Consider the following 7,656-nt stretch of genomic DNA (forward strand, 5'->3'; position numbering starts at 1 on the left):
CCCTTGCTTTCACTTGCGGTGAAGTTCAGGTGGCCATCGGGAAGGCGAAAGCTTCCAAAGCCATGGGTCCCGACGGAATATGCATGCTGATCCTGAAAAATTTTGGTCCTGCGGGGGAAGCGTACCTAACGGAGGTCCTCAATTTGCCTTTGGCCGCTCTCATCATCCCAGACATCTGGAACGTGGGGAGAGTGGTCCCACTGCTCAAACCGGGGAAACCTGCCAACATAAGAGATTCTTATCGTCCGATAACACTCCTTTCCCCGGTAGCGAAGACACTCGAGGCCTTGCTACTCCCGTATTTCACAAACCACTTGACCCCAGCGAAGCATCAGCATGGTTTCCGTAAAGTGCGCAGTACAACAACAGCACTTAACGGCATAAACACTCAGATAACTCGTGGCCTTAACCGAAACCATCCGTGTGAGAGAACGATTCTAGTAGCGTTGGACTTGTCAAAGGCCTTTAACACCGACTGCCTTTCCACGCTACTAGATACATAGATAGATATTAATATGAGGTGTGCAATGCGACCTAGTGATCTATTGTGCCCTCTTCTCTTCACATCACTTCATCTAAGCCCAGCTCCCTCCGAAAGTTCAATAGTGCCTTTGGGGGTAGGGAGTGGATGTACTCAAGCTGTGGCCACAACGAGCCTAAAGTCCTCTCACGTCTTCTGCAGACAGCCTCACATTCGGTGAGAATGTGAAGCGGCGTCTCACTGGTCAGGTCGCAGAACCTACAAAGATCATTCGACCATATGCCCAGCTTATGTAGGTGACCCCTCAGTCTGCAGTGTCCTGTAAGGAATCCTGTTAAAATTCTAAGCCTCTCTTTTGGGAGGTTTATTAAGCCCTGAAATCTTTTCTTGTTAAACCCTCCAAGTAAAATCTTTGCCTGGCGTATTCCTACCGAACTGCGCCAGTTAAAGTTCCTTAGTGTGAGCCTCTCTCTCCTAAGCTCCTTTTTTATGGCATTGGGACCCACTACCAGGAAGGCCTCTGGGCCAACTGGAGTGATGGCTGCCGCCTCTCTAGCGAGGCAGTCTGCAACCTCATTTCCCTCTACTCCCCTGTGGCTGGGTACCCACGCTAACCTGATGTTATTGTGCCGGCCAAGGAAGTTTAACTTCTCAATGCACTCAAGGACCAGTGAGGATTTGACTTCATAAGATAGAAGAGCCTTGAGTGCCGCCTGACTATCACTCAACATTATAATTTTCTTATTTCTATACCCTCTACTCATTATTGTTTCCGCACATAGATAGATTGCATAGACTTCTGCTTGGAAGATGCTCGGGTATTTCCCCAAGTGAACAGAGATTCTTGTTCTGGGCCCAAGGTCTCCTGCCCCTACTCCATCTGGGGTCTTCGAGCCGTCTGTGAACCAGTGCAGTGTGCACTCCTGTAGTAATACCTCGAATTCAGGGGCGCTCCAGGTTGCTTTGCTGCATAACTCCATCTTAAATATCTTCTCAAATACTATTGTTTTTCCTATGTCATCTCTAGGGAACAGAGCAAGCGGGATCGAGGCCCCTAGCTTCTCCATATTCCTAGAGGATATGACCTTACCTCTGCCACATCGCTCTCTAGCAAAGCTGAGCAGAGTTCTTTTGGCTGCCTGCTCTATGGTTATGTGAAGAGGCTCGAGTTCAGGGATTACTTCCAGCGCCGTCGTCGGACATGTGCGCATTGCTCCTGTTATGCATACACAAGCCAGTCGCTGTAGCTTGGTGAGTGATTGTCTCACCGTGGCCAGAGTAGTTCTTGAAACCCAAGCCACCGCCCCATAGGTAATCATTTGCTGTACTATCATGATGTAGAGCCATCTTAGGGTCCTGGGGCTACAACCCCAGAATTTTCCTGCTAAACGCTTACACACCATTAACGCTTTCGTGGCCTTGGAGGTGATCGCGTCCACATGCTTCTTCCATAGAAGTTTGGTGTCCAGGATTATTCCCAGATACTTCACTTCGCTGGTGACGCCGACCACGACCCCCTCCAGGGTTATGTCCCTCATGCCCAACAGGGCTCTTTTCCTGGTAAATGGGATGATGGCGGTTTTGACCGGATTGATACTAAGGCTNGCTGCATAACTCCATCTTAAATATCTTCTCAAATACTATTGTTTTTCCTATGTCATCTCTAGGGAACAGAGCAAGCGGGATCGAGGCCCCTAGCTTCTCCATATTCCTAGAGGATATGACCTTACCTCTGCCACATCGCTCTCTAGCAAAGCTGAGCAGAGTTCTTTTGGCTGCCTGCTCTATGGTTATGTGAAGAGGCTCGAGTTCAGGGATTACTTCCAGCGCCGTCGTCGGACATGTGCGCATTGCTCCTGTTATGCATACACAAGCCAGTCGCTGTAGCTTGGTGAGTGATTGTCTCACCGTGGCCAGAGTAGTTCTTGAAACCCAAGCCACCGCCCCATAGGTAATCATTTGCTGTACTATCATGATGTAGAGCCATCTTAGGGTCCTGGGGCTACAACCCCAGAATTTTCCTGCTAAACGCTTACACACCATTAACGCTTTCGTGGCCTTGGAGGTGATCGCGTCCACATGCTTCTTCCATAGAAGTTTGGTGTCCAGGATTATTCCCAGATACTTCACTTCGCTGGTGACGCCGACCACGACCCCCTCCAGGGTTATGTCCCTCATGCCCAACAGGGCTCTTTTCCTGGTAAATGGGATGATGGCGGTTTTGACCGGATTGATACTAAGGCTTAACTTAGCACACCATCTATTTGTTAATCTTAAGCCTCTTTGAATAATGTCGCAGAGGGTGCTCTCAAACTTCCCCCTGGCAATGATCACTATGTCATCCGCATAGCCTTGGCAGCGGATATCATTGTCTGAGAGAAGCTGCAGGAGTTCATCCACCACTAAGCACCACAGAAGAGGGGATAGAACCCCTCCCTGTGGGAAGCCCTTTGTTGTTAATAGCTGTACCATGCTGTCCCCCACCTTGGTTTCAGCAATCCTAGTATGCAACAGCGTATCCACCCAGTTGCAGATCACTGGCTGCACGTTTCTCTTCTCTAGTGCCCTGCGCACACCCGTGTGAGACGTATTGTCGAACGCTCCTTCTATATCGAGGAAAGCGCAGAGCACTGTTTCTCCGCATTCCAAAGCCCCCTGAATTTCGGTTGTCAGTTGATACAGGGCTGTGTCCGTGGATCTTCCAGATCTGTACGCATGCTGACAAACGTGTAGGGGTTTTACCTTCAGAATGTTAGATCTTATGTAATTGTCCACTATCTTTTCCATTGCTTTTAGCACAAAGGAGGTAAGGCTTATAGGTCTGAAAGACTTTGCTAGCGAGTAGTCCCTATTTCCCACCTTCGGGATAAAGATTACTCGCGCCCTCCGCCACACTTGTGGGACATAGGCCTTCGCAAGGCTGCTCCTCATTATGTCCGCTGGACGGATGCTATCTACCCCAGGGGCCTTATAACGGTCGAACGATCCCAGCGCCCACCTGACTGAATTCTGGGTGAAGATACTTCTCGCCAGTTTCCAGTCACCTGGTCGCGGTCTAGTTCGCCGGACCTCCGGCCCCTGTTCTAAGATAGTGGACTCCGGGAAGTGAGCCGCAAGCAGAGTGGTTGCCCTCTCATCTAAGCTGTTTGTATAGGTGGCATCCGGACGCTTTATTGCTAATTCCGATTCCACCGTTCCTCTGGCAAGAGCCTTGTGTAACCTCGCGACCGCTGGAGAGTTCGAGATGCCTTCACAGAAGGTCCTGAAGCTTTCTCTCTTGGCCTTCCTGATCTCCTTGCTGTAGCTAGTTAGTTTAGCTGAGTATTCCTCCCAGCATCCCGTACGCTTGGCTTTGTTGAATAGCCTGGGCACCTCCTTCCGGAGAGCTGAGAGTTCCCGAGACCACCACGCAGTTCTGGCCTTCTCTTTCGACTTGGTCTCCGGGCAGCTAGAGTTAAAGGCGTCGGTCAGTATGTCCGTCAACCTATTAACCCTGTATTCTAGCGACATACAGCCATCTCTTCTATGTTGCCTCTCTATACCGGGTAGGTTAAAATCTAATAGTTTCCTATATTTTTCCCAGTCTGCATTCCTGGGGTTCCTCACAGGAGGACTTACCGTGGCCTCCGCTCCGAGCACGAATTGGATAATACTATGATCCGACAACGAAGGCTCCGTGGACACTCTCCATTGCGTTATCAGATCATTACCCAAGCTGTTGCTCAGAGTGAGGTCAAGGACCCCCTGTCTAGATCTGGTGACAAACGTTGGACAATGTCCAACATTGTTTATACACATATCTTCGCTTAATAGGTACTCCAATAAGCACTCACCCCTTTTAATGGTGTTGGTGCTCCCCCACTCCACGTGGTGCGCATTTGCGTCGGATGCGAGGATAAGAATAAGTTGGGTCTTCCGGCAATGCGCCACCAATAGTTGTACCTCTGCCGGGGGTATGGTGTTGCTGTGCCCGGGGAAATATGCAGCAGCGAAGAATAATTCCACGGGCCTCACATCCACCCGAAGCGTCACCTGCACTGCTACCAAATCTTGCGTTAAAAACTCTGTAATGCAGAAATAACTAATATCGTTTCTAAGCACTACGCATGCTCTGGGCCTCTCTGCGGCGAGTTCGAATATTACCTTGTTATTTGCTCCTTTGAGGCCCCTTACCTGGCCTCTGTAAGTCCACGGCTCCTGAATGAGTATAATGCCCAGGTCGTCCGTAGAAAACCTGCTGGCAATCGCGGCCGAGGCTGCAATTGCATGGTGCCGGGTGATCTGGGCAACTCTCAGGGGCGGTGGGTACCTCATTGCTCATCGAGGTCCGAGAGCCTTAGGTCGCTCTCGCTTTTCCCGTCGAGCTCAAGCCTTCTCAGGTCTAGTCCCTCCATCAGCTCCTGCGTTGAGGGGACCTACCTCTGTGCAAGAGCCGCTGATACTAGCTGGTTGGAGCCTAGCGGATTAGAAGTTTGGGCTGAAGGTGCGGGCTGGCGAACCTGTGCGTCCTCTACCGCTGCAGCTGTTGTAGCTGTTGAAGCGGGGGGGACTTCGTCCACCTGCATAATTCCCTCGTCAGCTACCTTCTCTTCTTCCGCTGCCTCTCGTCGCCAGGGCCTCATTGTAACATAGCTGAACCTGAAGTTCACCTTATACTCAGCCCTCCTGACGCTAAGGAAGGAGTCCTCATCTATGCCCACGTTTAGCCGCAGGCCAGCATCCTCAATGCTGCTCGAGATGACGCAATACGCTGGTGTGTTAAAACCTAAGTTTTGCGCCCTTAGCAGCCCCATCACATAATCTGCCGATCTGTCGGCACTTCTCGACAGGAAGATAGTCATATTATGCATGGGTGGTATTTCATCACCCCTTTTGACCCATAGTGTAACTTCCTTCCAGCTCCCTAGTTTTGGTGCAAACTCTTCCAGCCATTTTGCTGTACCCTCATCCTTGCAGTCCACAAGGAGCATACCTGGACGGAAGTAAACTCCGCAGAAGGCCAGCGGGTGCTTCCACCCTTTGAAGACCTCGTCCATTATGGCGTCCTGCAGGGTAGTCAACTCATCCGGACTCAGCGCCTCCGCGGGATAGTTTCTAGGCAGCACCGCCACCCTGATGACCCTTAGCGCGTCAGAGTAGCTGTGCGTCAGCCCTTCACCGCCCCACGCAGACGTTGGGCCCCAGTGCCTACCCCCGGGTCCCGATGCCGGAGGGGGGGGAAACTCACGCTGCTTCTTTGAAGCCAGATTCTGGGGGGTTAATTGCCCGCTCTTCCGCTTTGTAGCGGGTGCGGTCTCACTGGAACCACTTACCACTTTCCTCTGGTCTCCGTGCTTCTCATCTCGACTACAATGCCCGCTCTTACGCTTTCCAGCGGGTGCGGTCTGACTGCCGGATGCCTCTCCACCCTGCTGCTGGTGCTGCCAGCTCTTCCGCTCATTTGCGGGTGCGGTCGTTTTGCCCTCGCGGTCATTGCCGCGCCTGCTCGACTCCTGCTGGGATGATCTGGCGAGAGCCAGTCTCCTGGCTACCTCGGGAGTTTTGCCCTGCTCTAGGTACCTAATATAGTGCCTCGTTTGGGAGCCGCTGAGGCCCTATCGCCTACGGTCGTCTAGGGTGACAGGTTGCCCTCGACCCGGAGCTGTATGCGGATTTGCCCGCCTATCCATATGGCGGTCTCTGTCCGGCCGCATGGACTCACGCGAAGTTGTCGAGCCGGACTGGCTTGGAGACCTGTGGCGCTCGCGTGACGAATCGCTGTGGTGCCTACCCCTGTACCTCTTGTCTTCTTCAGAGTCCCTCAACGCCTTTTCGTGGAAGATACCACTGCTCGTGGAGGGCTCATCATCATCCCTCTCGTGCTCAATGAAGAGCGCTGCATCGGCATCGGAAAGGCCCTCTAGGAAGCTCTTCCTCCGTTCCTCTTTGCTCTTTTTTGGCTTAGTTTGAGCCAGAGAACCTTTGTCGTGCCTTGTACCTGTTTGTGTTTGTTCCTCTTTATTATTGCTTGTTTGTTGTTGTGGTTGTTGTTGTTTTTGGTTGTTGGTTTGTTTGTTTGTTGTCTTCATCTTTCTCTTACGATTGCGTGCCTGACTAGCCAAGTGTAGCAGTCTATATGCTTGATGGCGATCTCGAACGTCCGCCGCGCCAGCGCCCTTTGTCGCGGTAAGGCCACCGTTACCCTCCTGGCTGCAAACCGTCCAATAGGCATGGTGTCGCGTCACACCCTGGATAAGGAGGCGGCAGTTCTTGGTCGCTGTCCGCCAGCAGCCCTAAGCTGGGAAAGGGGCAGCGCAGCAGCTGCAAGAGCGGCTGCGTTGCACCAGTCAGTCCAGGGAAAGTCTGACTGGAGATTCAGCTAAGCCCCCGCACCAACGACAAGGTGCCTGCCCTAGCGAGGGCACGCTACTAGAAGATTTAGAGGCTTCTTCTCTCCCACAGAGGCTAAAACGGTGGTCGGCAAATTAGTTGAGTGGTCGACACTCGTCGGTAATGTTTAGAGACAAATCGAGTAAACTTAGAAAAATAAAACAGGGGGTTCCACAGGGTGGTGTCTTTTCCCCGCTACTGTTTAACTTTTACATTTGAAAGCTCCCTCAACTACCAGAGGGAGTCTCGATTGTCTCTTACGCCGACGACTGCTCGATCATGACGACTGGGAATGGAATTGGTGACCTGTGTTCGAAAGTAAACGGGTATCTCTCCAAACTTTCTCGCTTCTTCACTGCAAAGTGTCTAGCCCTCTCCCCTACGAAATCCTCTGCGACCCTGTCCACAACCTGGACGAAGAAGGTCAGGCTACCGCTAGGAACTCACGTCGATGACACACCAATTCCGACGGTGAATAACCCCAAAATACTCGGAGTAACATTCGACAGGCTGCTCTCCTTACCTGCGCACGCAACCGCTATTGTCAATAAAGTACAGAGCCGCAACAAGGTCCTCCAGTCGCTAGCGGGCAGTACTTGGGGCAAAGACAAAGAAACTTTGCTGGCAACATACAAGGCAATAGGCCGGCCGGTTTTAAACTACGCAGCGCCAGTGTGGTCGCCGGGGACCAGTAGGACGCAGTGGACGAAGCTACAGACCGTACAGAACACCGCACTCAGGACAGCGACTGGATGCATCCTGATGTCGCCCGAACATCATCTCCACAACGAGGCACAAATGCTCCC

General features: G+C 52.0%; 1 long non-coding RNA gene across 1 annotated transcript in view; it reads right to left on the reverse strand.

Annotated features, from left to right (window-relative positions):
* LOC108372011 (uncharacterized) overlaps positions 1–6,748 on the reverse strand; it is a 16,049-nt gene extending 9,301 nt beyond the window's left edge. Inside the window, exon 1 of the long non-coding RNA XR_001848802.1 lies at positions 6,663–6,748. This is a non-coding gene — a long non-coding RNA (uncharacterized LOC108372011). The remainder of the gene's footprint in view (positions 1–6,662) is intronic.
* Positions 6,749–7,656: the final 908 nt, after the last annotated feature.

This window comes from Rhagoletis zephyria, unplaced genomic scaffold (assembly GCF_001687245.7).
Source record: "Rhagoletis zephyria isolate East Lansing unplaced genomic scaffold, Rhagoletis_zephyria_1.1 Rzeph_scaffold_05366, whole genome shotgun sequence".
Taxonomy (NCBI): Eukaryota; Metazoa; Arthropoda; class Insecta; order Diptera; family Tephritidae; genus Rhagoletis; species Rhagoletis zephyria.